Below are 14,110 nucleotides of genomic sequence, written 5' to 3'. Positions count from 1 at the left end.
CCAAGCAGGGAAGCAGTCCTTTAAAGCAGCAGTCCAGCAGAGTGCAGCGCTTGCAGCAGCACAGCAGTCCTTCTTTCTGAGGGCCAGAAGAATTAGTGTCTGAGATCCCCTTGGACATGTGAAACTTAAAAGTGCATATCCAAACCTTTGATTACACAGCACCCTTCTCTATGAGCAACCTAGGGCCTGGGGGTCCAGAAACTGGAACAAGGAAACATTTTCATACATTCTCAAATATCTTCCCCATTCATGTGAGAATAATGTATGAAATGCTGAGCGAAATATGTCCTTCCAACAGCAGCTGTGGCTTGTCAGTTAGTTAATTAGTTAGTTCTAAAGTGTTCATTGCTACTTCACTGTAGCAAACAACTAGAAGGTAGCAATCTATATTCATGACAAATATGAGGCACAACAGAACACCATGTTGCTGGAATAGGAGCTGTCAAATTGAAAGCATTTTTTATGAAGAAGCTGCAGTAAATGCCTAATTTTGTTATGGTAGTATGGTTAGTGCTCCAGATTTCTCAAATTAAAACACACTGTCAATAAATTCTCAAATATCTTCCTCATCAGTGTGAAAACAGAAGTGTGACATGCCCAGTAGAACATCTACTTCTAACAACTGAAGCAGTGTGTCAGCTGAAATAAGATGGATCTCCTACAGCTGCACCACAGAGGGCTAACAAATAACTAAAGTTCTAATGTTCTAAACTAAGGAGATTAATGAGGCAGACCTGAGTGTCATATCAACAAAATAGTAAATGTAGGGTTGAAAGTATTCCATATGGAGCCTAAATAAATCAGCATTGATGATCAGTGTGGATATGAAAGCAGCTGTTTCAAAAGTGTGAAGGGACATATGGGTTTTTAGACATTTAGGGTGTAAAAACATGGACATAAAACAGATAAAAAGAAAACAATGCTACTGAGGAATCCCCAGCATCTAATTTTGCTCTTCTCAATATGCTTACTATCTACATAATTTGAAAATAGTAACATTTTGTTAGGCATAAAAAGTTGTTCTAATCTTGCATTCAAATCGATTAAAATATGGACTGTACGGTGTGGGAAGCTAGTTGTAGAAATAATTCATATTTAAAATGAATATATTTGTAATCATTTGGGTAGTGATACTCTTTAAATGAATTGTTGTTTTGACATTTCATTTTTCTTTTTATCAGTACTTGCATTAATGTGCACTAAAATCAAAATCATTTTTATTGAGAATTAAATACTCAGAAATGATAAAACTCGTTTTAAAGTATATATTTTGCGTAAACTATCGCTCAGTTTCCATTATAAATTATTGCATTCAGACATAGTCAATTAAAGCATATTTTGAAATGTTACATTATAATTCAGTCAGAACAATGAGGCAATGATTTTGATCACACTGACAACTGTTATAGACTGTGAACAATTTAAATGTATGATACAAAGGCATATCAAGCAAAGTTTTCAGGGATTCATTATTCAGGAACTTGTAGCTGAATAGATAATCATTTTCTTGTACATGTTAAGTGTTCTGCACAAGAAAGTGATTGACTCTTTCTAGTAGTATGTCTTGCCACACAGACACATTCTGAGAGTTGGATTGACCACTTTGGTTCTTTATTAGAATTCTGTGATCTTCATAGGCAGCTTTTAGGGGAAAAAGATACAATTATATGTGAGCTGGTACAAATTGGTTGGTCAATATAATCACATTATGAATGAATTATAATGGAGCATTTGGCACGCTAGGTGTCTGATTTACAATGTGCAATGTGTGCTGTTTGATTACTGTGAAATAATAAGATCATCGTTAACCATATTGAATATTATGTGTTTAGTAAACTCCAAAAGGGTGCATTGTGTCCAAGTGGTGCATTATGTGATCTTGGGTGCTTTGTCTGTGCACTGTCTGTGCTACAGAAGTTTTTGCTATATGACTACAATCTGTGTCATGCTCCCACAGTTGGTGTTGTGCTCTTACAGCCTCTGCCATATCCGTGCAGTTCTTCCTGTCACTTAACAGTTTCTTCTGTGCTACAGCAGTCTGTGCACTTTTTCAGACCGTTTTCTGTTACTAAATACCATGCTATGACCCAGTGGTTGTCTTATGCTTCTATAGTCTTACCATAGTCTTTGCAGTGTTCCTCGAACAAACCTGGAAACTCTACTGTGGTTCTGCGGGCTCTCCAGTGTGCCTACAGTCAATGCCATGCGTCTTTCATCTGCATTACAATCCTGCGTTCTCTGCTGTGGTATTTTATTCTTCACAGTGATCCAATTGTGTGTGGTGTTCGTGTGGAGGGTGTGCTCTGCTCCAACAGTCTATACTATGCTCCTGCAATCAGTAATGTGATACTTCAGTCTTTCCATTACTCGTATAGTCTCTGTGCCACTCCTGTTGTCTGTCCTTTACTCTGCAATTAGCACCTCTGTGTGCGTCACAATACTACGCCCTCAGCTGTGCAATATTAATTTTTGCTGTACTAATGCCGTCTTTGCTTGTACCTGTGTTCTTTGGTGTGCATCTACCAACTGTGCTGTCGTCATACAGATGGAGCTATTCTCCAGTGCTACAGTATTTTTTTGTGTGCTTCTGGAGCAAGTGATGTGTCCCTGAAGTCTCCGGTGTGCTGCTGCAATCTCTGATATTATTCCACTATGCTCCTAGTCTCTGCATTGCTCCTATAATCACTGCTCTGCTCCACTCTAAGCAGTATAAGTATTATTTAAGTAGGCTTACAACTGCCATCAATCAAATACTCAGCCGCTGTAAAGAGGTTCCTCAGCAAAGTAGTTACCAAAGCCACTCTCTGTAGGCTCCTTTCCTCTCTTATCTTGGACCTGGCTTGAGCTGTGGCTATGACCAAAACTGTCTTTAGACACACTTAATAAAAGAGAGAGAAAATTATGTTTTGAATCAGAATCTATGCAATACTTTCTATTGAATGGACTTTGTAGATGTCATCAAGTAGAGGAAACTATGGTGGTGTGGGTTCGATTAGCTCGTGGCAAGCATTTCTGTTGTGTGTCAGTGCCCAAGGTAGGTGGCAAACAGGCACAATAACAACCTCTCAAAGTCGAACTATAGTGTGGCTTAATTCTTTTCACCTGATCACTGTTTGGAAGCTAATCAACCTCTTTATCTTTTCTCCCTTTCTTGTTCCCTCACCCCTTCCCCTTTGTTCCCTTTTATTCAGCGCATTCCACTCTTTACTTTCCCCTAGGGCTTCCCTCAATCTTCTTTACTTGTCTATTCTGCCAGGTACCAGGCAGAACACCTCTTATTGCTTGGTCTGAATTCCACCCTTTGCTTTAATCTCAGTTTCTCCAGAATGAATTCTGCTCTGACACCAGTACCCAACTATGCTCCCTATCTATTATTCTATATTCCAAAACATGAAAGGAGCTCCTGTCCAATCTGGTGTCAATGCTAGGTCTTGCAATTTCGTTTGATGCCTTGTGTGAATGGTCTTCCCTGAACTCTGACATTGGACTTGAAGTACAAAATATGCAGCATTGGAGTTTTAATACATACCTGAAAGATGTAAGATTATAACAATCAGAGGGTCTAATTTAGAGTTCTGGGATAGGAAAAAAGTAAGCGTGTCTCGGCAAGAAGACAAAAAAGGCCACCGGAATGTTCTAGAAGCGACTTTTGACTCACACTCATAAGGTCAAGTGACAATTACAGTTGAGGCATATCAACACAAAATAAGATCGGTTGTCATCTAAATCATTGTCAAAAAGTTATTCAATATCAATATGGCCACATGTGAAGAAAAATACCAGTCAAAGAACGGTTGACATGAAAAAGCACCACAGTCATTCAAACATTGTCTGATGATTACACTGAAAGTAAATGGTTGTTCAGTATCTTTCATTATCGATAGTGGTGTGTTGCTAAACATGATGAGAAGAAATATAATGGACTATCTCTATAGCCATGACTGGTGCCATCAAAAACTGAAGCATATACATGGGCTGCATTGACATCATTGAAAAGTTAAGGTTCATTCATAGACAAGAAGACAAAATTGCAAGCACCCATTCATGTGCTTCAAGGTACAGCATCAAGATCCCATTTACTCAGTTTCAGCACAGCAGCTGATATAGGGGTGATCTCAGTGAACCACAACATGAATGCCCATTACCAAATAGTAAGTCAGTTCCCGTTGTTGTTATATGGGTTGTGAAACTTAGGAGTATTAAAGTATTATTGCATAATAATTTGGACGCTCAACCTGTTGCCCAAAGACAGAGATGAATTGCATTTCATTTACAAAAAGCTCTTGAAAAGGAAATCAAATCATTACTTAAACATATCATTGAGCTTTCAACTGGTTTCGACAATGGGTTGCTCCCATATTGGTAGAACCCAAAAAGGACAGTGAAGGAGCTGTACGCATCTGTGTGGATATGCGTCAAGTGAACAAGGCACTTGAAAGAGAATGACATCCAGGTCTGGACATTGCTGACATGATGACACAATTGAATGGTGCAAAGTTCTTCTCTTACCTTGATTAAAATAAAGAATATCATCACTTGGAACTCGAGGAGGATTGCAGGTACATCATAACCTTTTCCACACATATTAGTCTATTTCAATATAAAAGGAGTTTCATATAGGGATTCACAAGGGCTCAGAAATGAACCTACCTCATTAATATTCATGAAGCAGGTAGCAATTGGCGACCCTGCTGCTAATGGCTACAATCACAGGGATGGTGGCCTGCTGGGCTCAGCAGTCCACAATGTCTGTGATTGCATTTAAATAAAGCAATCTTTTTCTTTTTTTTTAAATGCAGCCCCTTTTCCTTAAAGGACAATGGGATGCGTTTAAAAAAGAAAAATGAATAGTTTTACTTTCATTTTTTAAGAGTAGGCAGTGGTCTGTGGGACCACTGCCTGCTCTCAAAAAATGTTTTTGCGTGCATTCACAAAGAGAAAGGGGTCCGTTAAGGACCCCTTCCTCTTTGTGAATGGGTTACCACGAATTTCAACTACGATTGTTTTGCGACCGCATTCACGAACACAAAACAATCATACATACCTCTGGGATTCGGTAATAGGAAGGGACACCCTTGACACACCCCTTCTTAATACCAAATTGGTATGTAGTCGCGAGTCCAATTTGTCCAATTTGCGATTCGGTAATAAGTTACCCGTTGGGCCATTTGCGATCACAAAAATGTTTGGTACATCTGGCCCTACGTTTTGATGTGTCATCAGCTGCAGAGCTTTTTCAAGATGCCATTTGACATACCATACAGTCTGTCATGAATGTTTTCAACTATAGTGATGACATATTCTTCAGAGCTACACAGAAAGAGCACGATAAAGCTCTTCTGCAAGTGTATTGTTTACGTGTTGATGCATGTTTAATTTTAAGTGCTGGGAAATGTGGATTCAATAACACAAAGCTACAATTTTTTGGCCATATATTTCCTGATGCCGTTTGACACCAAATCCAGGTAATGTCAAGCTTTATCAACCGGCAGTCCCCCACAAGATGTTTCTATGTTACGTTCATTCTTTGGCATGGCCAGTTACTGTTCCAGATACATACAAGACTTTGCCACCTTGATTGCTCCATTAAGAGACTTGACATAAAAGAATGTTACATTTCATTGGTTACATGAATGCAAGCAAAACTTTAAGAGGATCAAACAAGCTATCCAGAACTCTACTGAAATGGCATATTTTAATCCAAAACTTAATGTGTTAGACCCATCACTCAGCCACAGGTCAAAGCCCTGCAATTTGATGTTCAGTAGAGCTGTGACGACCAAGTTGCCTCAATGGACCAACAAAAGATTAAGTACTGAGGAAGAAGCCCATACCAAAGACTTGGATCTTAAGTCTTAAGAGGAACATGAAGGCCTATGCAGACAGGCAACAACATGCAAAATACATTGTTTTCACTAGAGGAGATCAAGTGCTTGTCTGTCAGTCAAGAAGACATAAGTCTGATGCCTCATTTGATGCTGAGCCATTGCATGATGTAGCTAGCAAAAGACACATGGTGACTGCCAAACGTCCGGGGCAGTCCTTTATGTGATATTCCTCACGTTTCTAACATGTAGGTCACCACTCATCAGATGCTGATGCCAATGCAGAGACTGGTCCTGAACTGACAATTGACAAAACTGTGATTGCTGTTGCTCCTACTTCAAAAAACCCAGATTATGGACACTTTTATTGCAGCTCAGAGTTTCCGAAGACATGATCGGGATGAATAATCAGAGGGTCACAAAGGCTCATCAAAGAACTATGATTGTAGATATATATTTGTAAAACAAATTGCAATTTTGTATTTAACAGCGGAGGGGATGTAGTAGTGTGTGACTTATGAATGACGGTGTCGTAGTTGGACTCTCACTCCAATGTGAGACTTCTGGTTTAGGGGTGACAGCACTTTTGTTTGTAGATGACTGAGTCACTTCTACAACAAGTCGCAACTGCCGGCCCTACGCTACTAGCACACAAGCAGTACCTCACCGAAACTCAGAGAGCAAAGGTGATTTCTGGCAGCCTTACTCATGGACTCTAAATTAGACCTCTCAGAGAAGTCATGGCAGAACAGAAGTTACCCTTTTCTCTCGTTAACAAGGCGTTTCATACACACATGGGAAATGAAGGAGATGCAGGAGAGTTTTCAATGTAGTTATTGAAAAGACTGAAATCTGTGATAAAATGCATGTGCTGCAATAACTAGGAAGATGAACAGTAAAATAAATAGAATTGTGAAGATGAGAGTTCTGAGTATAAACCCCCCACCATCTTACAATAAATATGAGATATAAAAATTCCTGACCAAGAAAGCCTAATTCTCTAGCCTAGTGAGAGCTAAGTATAATAAACCTAATCTGCAAGTACCATGTCCATGAGACGTGCCCCTCAACCTTTGTTACCCCGGAATGAGGACTCTAGGCCAGAGTACATGGTGACACAAAGGCTGAGTTCTGCAGCAAGGTGACGTGCAGCATAGACGGCATCTGGAAGGAATCCCTCTAATTACCTTGTCTGTGTGAGGTGTATTTCTGCAGATCATATAGGATCCCTGATGCAGTTATGTTCCTAAAGAACTTATAATGTGGCAGACTTGTCACTATTGTATAAACAATCCCTAACAAGTGCACATGATGTTCCTATTACAAGTAAGTGGAAAAGGGTCATGATGACAATACCTACCAGTGTCACTGACGTGACGCCGATAATGACGCCTTCTCAAAATGGCACTGATAATGCAAATCAAAACATTTCTTAGAAAACGTAAGCACATGGTGAAAGCTAAAAGAAATAATAAAATTAATGAAATAAAACAGAGCAAGATAAATAGGTAAAAGGTAATTAGGTGACGGCGGCAGAGGCCTGCAAGCCAAAGGTTAAGCTGACTCCTGTGTCTCAAGGGGAAGCTAAAATGGATTCACCACAATGAAACATTTTTGGCTTCTAATGGACTTCGTAGAACTAGGACGTAAGTGGAGGAGCACGGTGAAGTGAAATGTAGGTTTAGAATGTTGAGTTCACTGTTACACCCAGACAAATAAATATGTATAATACACAGCTTTGTCGCGTAGTCATTGGTGGGTACCCAGGATGTGGAAGACACTACTCCGGGACCCTATCCTTTCATGCCCTAGCTCCTTCATTTTGGAATGCACTTCCTCTTTCCATAAGAAATACTCAGAATAATTTCCTCTTCAGGAAGTCTCTATCTTGTTCCCTCCACTGGAGTTCTGTTTGGCAGTGTGTGTACTAAAGGACAGCACTTGGAAACCCCTAAGTGCAGCTATGTGCTATATACATCTTTTAACATAACGTAACTCTTCATTCTTATACTCCACACCCATGTTATTATACAACTTACACCCTTCACTTGGTTCAAATAAATTCTCACCTTGTTATGCTCTGCACATTTTCTCTCACTTCATTATGCCAGCTGTTTATTATGTCCCCCTCCCTCCTCCTATCCATCTAAGACCTCCTAGATGCCTCTTCACACTTTGAGATAGAACTTCATCTCCTATTCTTACAACTCAAAGTTTGACCTCCATTCACATCCAACCTGATGCCAATACCCAACCATAAATTATTCATCAAATGTACTTTTAACCCCACCCTTCTCTCTGCTTTGTACAGCTCTCCAATTACCTGTAACTCAAAATTTGGGGTGAAACCCCTTACTTTTTGCCTGTTCCACACCTCATGTTCTCTCCCCTGCACTCTGAAGAGAACCTCACTCCTACTTGCAACCAGCTCCATAGCCAAGGTACCCCATATAATATCAAGGATGGATCACCTTTGCCTTTTGTAACAGTTCTTGTACAACTAACAACATGAACACCATTGCAGCTGACTGCTCACACTTAACTGATGATGTTAGGTGCTAACTGGGAAGAACAGAATCATTTGTAGGTCAGAGAGCTTCACCTTAATGTTGAGACTTTCCAGCAATCAACTTGGTTATGTGCATGTAGTATGGCCACTGTGTCATGGATGGTGTGGATGCATGTCCTGTTGGTAGTGATATGTGCAACCTCATACTTCATGCTCTTGAAACCTGCACAATGCATTAACACATGCACTATGGACTGGCAAACCTTGTGGAATGCAAGCTGAATCACAAATATTGACTGCTTATCAGTACGCAACATGTGGATGAACAGCTTACATGCCCATTCCACTATGTTTTCTAAATAAAATTGAAGGTCTCCATAAGTTGGGGATCTCAGTCATTCACACACTTGCATACTGGCAACACTGTTGGGCTATTCAAACCATATTTGGAGCTCCAAATATTGTGTTTCTTTAATCAATACATCTTTGCTGTATGAAGATTATATTGCAGTATTGTTACATCTACTCAAAATTGAATCCATAGCTCACTTAGAAAACAAGCAGTGGCAAAGCCAGAATGTTATGCACCAACTGCTGGCTCTCTGGTTTTGTCAATGCTTGTATTTTATCTCATGTGTTTGCAAAACATGTTTGATGGGGAAGCTATAGGGCCCTCATCCCTTTAAATGAAAAATAAAATTGGCTAAAAGCAAAATACAATTTGGTCCCCAAAGGCACACATTGCCATGGTGGTCCCTATCACTTAAGGGAAATTCTTTGTGTGTGGATGTGCACTTTGTGAAAGGACAGACATACATCACTCATGGTGAAGTGTAGCCAGTTACTAAAGTAGCCTGGCCCATTGGGCCATACTTTACGCTTGAGTGGGCAGGAGGAAATTACCATCCTTTGGTGTATCCCCAGATTTTTGATTTGACTGTTTTTTGTGACTGTAGTGCCAGTGGTAAAGTGCCTGTACTAACCCTTTCAATATGATGCAATTGGCATATCATTAATATGTGTATTTAACTTACGTATAGGTCCCTAGTATACAGTATGGTTACTAAAGTATATCCAGGACCTGTAGGTTAAAAGTTCCCAATGGATTTTAACACCCAGTGTGTCATCCACTTAGGTGACAATGTAAACATGGCTGCAAGTCTGAATCCAATCTGCTATTCAACCTGTCAAAATAAACCCTTTTGACAGGCCTAAACCTTCCTTTTAAATATCAATAAATAAGCCCTTAGTAGGCCTTACAGGCCAACAGAAAGGCTGTATGGTAGTTAATGGTAGGATAAGCAGAATTTTAAAGTTAAACACCTATTTACAATGAAGGCCCCAAAAGTATTTTTGATTGTAGCACAGGTGGCGATTCCATAGGAAAGCATTGGGATACAGAAATACATTTCATATTGTTATCTACAGCTTGGAAATAGTTATAAAATTCATTTGAGACTTTTTGAAACACTTTTACAAGCCCAATTCACTGGTGAAGTTAGATTTGTAATAAATGTTTGGGAAGAAGTACTGTTATAACGTTACCCTTTTCCTGTCTATAGCCTCTAGAGACCCAGTTGCATGAGCTTCATCTGTCTCCCAGTGGTTAAGTAGCTCCTTTGACTCTGTGTGAACTTGCTCCCACAGCTGAGACAAATGCTTTGGGTATGGGGATGCATTTTCTTTCTCTGACAGGATGACCACCCAGGAATTAATTAACTTCAAAGAGGCCTACCATGCATCAGGCATCTGTAAATAACAATGGGGCATGCCACCTCATTTGTCCCTCTAGTCAGCCATGCACCAATCCCAGTGAAAGAGGAGCAGTGAAGGCCCCAAAAGTATTTTTGATTTTAGCACAGGTGGCGATTCCATAGGAAAGTATTGGGATACAGAAATAGATTTCATATTGTTATCGACAGCTTGGAAATAGTTATAAAATTCATTTTAGACTTTTTGAAACACTTTTACAAGCCCAATTCACTGGTGAAGTTAGATGTGTAATAAATGTTTGGGAAGAAGTACCTTTATAACGTTACCTTTTTACTGTCTGTAGCCTCTAGAGACCCATTTGCATGAGCTTCAACTGTCTCCCAGTGGTTAGGTAACTCCTTTGACTCAGTGTGAACTTGCTTCCACAGCTGAGACAAATGGTTTGGGTATGGGGATGCATTTTCTTTCTCTTACAGGTTGACCACCCAGGAATTAATTAACTTAAAAGAGGCCTACCATGCATCAGGCATCTGTAAATAACAATGGGGCCTGCTACCTCATTTGTCCCTCTAGTCAGCCATGCACCAATCCCAGTGAAAGAGGAGCAGTGAAGGCCCCAAAAGTATTTTTGATTTTAGCACAGGTGGCGATTCCATAGGAAAGTATTGGGATACAGAAATAGATTTCATATTGTTATCGACAGCTTGGAAATAGTTATAAAATTCATTTTAGACTTTTTGAAACACTTTTACAAGCCCAATTCACTGGTGAAGTTAGATGTGTAATAAATGTTTGGGAAGAAGTACCTTTATAACGTTACCTTTTTGCTGTCTGTAGCCTCTAGAGACCCATTTGCATGAGCTTCAACTGTCTCCCAGTGGCTAAGTAACTCCTTTGACTCAGTGTGAACTTGCTTCCACAGCTGAGACAAATGGTTTGGGTATGAGGATGCATTTTCTTTCTCTGACAGGATGACCACACAGGAATTAATTAACTTAAAAGAGGCCTACCATGTATCAGGCATCTGTAAATAACAATGGGGCCTGCCACCTTATTTGTCCCTCTAGTCAGCCATGCACCAATCCCAGTGAAAGAGGAACATCTAAGTACTGAGCTTTGATTGACAGCAGAGGAGGGGTTGCTTGTTCCCCTGGCTACACCACTAGCGTAGGCACAGGAGCTCTGCAAGGGGGAAAAAAGTTGCTGTCATCTTGGTAGATGAGAATACTGTGGGACTTTGCAGTAGGGCACACATGAAATACTGCAAAAGGGTGTGCAAGTTTTACCCCATTGGATAAGGAGTCAAGGAGTAGCCAGGAGCTTCCCTCACCCACTGACTTGTGCCACCAACAGTACCCTTCTCAGAACACTTTTGGGACTTCTAGAAGAACAAAAGAGAAATGAACACACTGCCTGTGACCTGAAAAGGGCTTTAAAGACTGGACCTGTTCTCCCTCTTGTACCCGGGGAAAAGATGTAGACTCCAAGGGACACTAGGGTGACAACGTGTTTCCTCATTTAAGATGCTTAGTTCCCTCATGCCCGTACCCATACAATCCTCACTGGAAATATTACACATGGTGATGGCTGGATGAACACAAAGAAAATAGAGAAAGGGACAAACAGCAAATTAACAAAAAGACAAAAATAAAGAAAACATGGATACATATCACTCTGTGGAAAGAGGAGGAGGGTTTCAATTTTCTGAGTGAGTTGTTTAGCTTAGTGGTTTTCCTCACATAGGAACTAAAAGTCACCTCTATTAATTCCCCAATTTCTTACATTCTTGTTCAATGGTGAGATCTGCAAATAGTTTTTTTGCAGTACCAGTTAAAACCAGAAATCCCTTATATAGTGTGCCATCAAAATCAACTTGTATGTTTTGCAAATTAACTTTTTGTTCCTACTCTCCTAATGTTCACCTTTAATATTAGAAAAAAAGGAAGTAGATTTGAGAAGCATTGAGAACCTTAGTATGGTAGGACTTAGGCAGCTGTGCAGGGAGAGAGGGCGGATGCCAATTGAGGGATACAAGAAGGTGCATTACTAGATAGCCAGCAGATCTTGGGAGGAAGTCTCCATGCTGCAGTCTACTGCTCAGGAGCAAGAGGATAATGGGGCAGAGGATGAGAAAAGAGAGAAGGAAGGTGAAATGCACCAAAGTGACCAAAGAGGTACCCATAGGTGTCAGGTCACCTGTTGTGTACAGAGAGTGATGTGCCCTCCCACAGCTCCACCAGTCAGAGTTGGAGGTCCGGTAGGCTAAGAGGCTGAGAGGAAGTTGAGGGTGAGACTAGCATCCTTAGCCTTTGAAGAGAAGAAAGCAACCCTGTCAGCTGAGGAGAAAGCAGCAGAAGCAGAGATGGCACTGAAGAAGAAGAGATTAACCTTGAAGGAGAAGAAGGCCCCGCTGGCCCATGAGAGAGCACCAAGAGAAATGGACCTGAGAGCAAGAGGGCCTCTACCTCATTTAAAGAAGGTGACATTGAAGTGTCTAAGGAGGTTAAAGAGTCCATATTTCCAAAGACCATTCACCTTCACCAAAATTCAGCAAACATACATCTCCTACAACCACTACCTCTTCCTCCACTACCAAACCCCCTCCATTGTCCTGTCCCAATGTATCTAAGAAACTCTTCCTCGCAAACTTTGACCTCTTCTCTACACCTCCCCCCGTCCTTCCTTTAGGGCCAGGCTGTCCAGGCCCCAGCCCAGCACCTCAGCCACCAAATCCTCAAGTACAGTGGTCCCAGCAACTCAGGTCTCATTGTGGGTGCCACCCATCAGGGCTGCCAGTGTGCCACCTAGCGAGGCCAAGAAGCAGGCCATTCCACCACCTGCCAAGGTGAAGTAGGTGCCCACATGCCGGAGGGAGAAGCCAGACCTACCAGCAAGCAAGGGCTCCTCCAAGCCAAAAGGGGACAGTGGCAAGGCACCAGCAGCAACATCAAAGGTGGGGAAGGGACACAAGCCGAAGAGCAGGTCAGGACAGGGCACGGTGGCTCCAGATGAGGGACCAGAGTCACCCCTTCTGTCAACCAAAACATCAACCTGTACGGCGGTGAACACCGCCACCTGCACCGCCACCAGCACCACCACCAGCACCTCCACCAGCACCACCACCTGCACGTCTGCTGCCTCATCAACAGTCCCCAGCATCATCCTCAGTGGGTAGCCATGCGAGGATGCAGGAGACGTCCTGCTGTGTCCCTCAACAGGTGCAGACACATGCACCACCGCCAGACCTCCGCCACAGACACCGCCGCAACCACCGCCACCAGCCCTGCGACGTGCTCAGACAGTGTCACTACAGATGACATGGCAATCATCCCCAGTGGCCAGCCATCCGAGGCTGAAGGAGACGTCCTGGACCGTGCCCAGCATCCATGAGGCATGACTCCCAGCACTGCTTGTACCTGCAGGTGTCAGGCGAAGTCGCAGAAGGGTGGAGTGTGTCTCTGCCTCCATGGCGTATAAAGCTACTTGTTCCCAGGCAATCTCATGGCACACAGACCCAGGTGAGGGAATGGGACCTGCCACACTGCATGTGAAGCTCTCTGGGCACCAAGCCCTCTCCAGACCCAGTGGAGAATGACATCCACTACCCCAGTCCTTGGCAGGATGAAGCACTCTGGGCACAAAGCCCCCTCCAGAACCAGTGGAGAATGACATCCACTACCTAAATCCTTGGCAGGATGAAGCACTCTGGGCACCAAGCCCCCTCCAGAACCAGTGAAGAATGACATCCACTACCTCAGTCCTTGGCAGGATGACGCACTCTGGGCACAAAGCCCCCTCCAGAACCAGTGGAGAATGACATCCACTACCTCATTCCTTGGCAGGATGAAACACTCTGGGCACCAAGTCCCCTCCAGAACCAGTGGAGAATTACATCCACTACCTCATTCCTTGGCAGGAAGAAGCACTCTGGGCACCAAGCCCCCTCCAGAACCAGTGGAGAATGACATCCATTATCCCAGTCCTTGGCAGGATGAAGCACTCTGGGCACCAAGCCCCTTCCAGAACCAGTGGAGAATGACATCCGCTACCTCAGTCCTTGGCA

This window comes from Pleurodeles waltl, chromosome 11 (genome assembly GCF_031143425.1).
Source record: "Pleurodeles waltl isolate 20211129_DDA chromosome 11, aPleWal1.hap1.20221129, whole genome shotgun sequence".
Lineage (NCBI taxonomy): Eukaryota > Metazoa > Chordata > Amphibia > Caudata > Salamandridae > Pleurodeles > Pleurodeles waltl.
Note: the sequence above shows the minus strand (reverse complement) of the source record.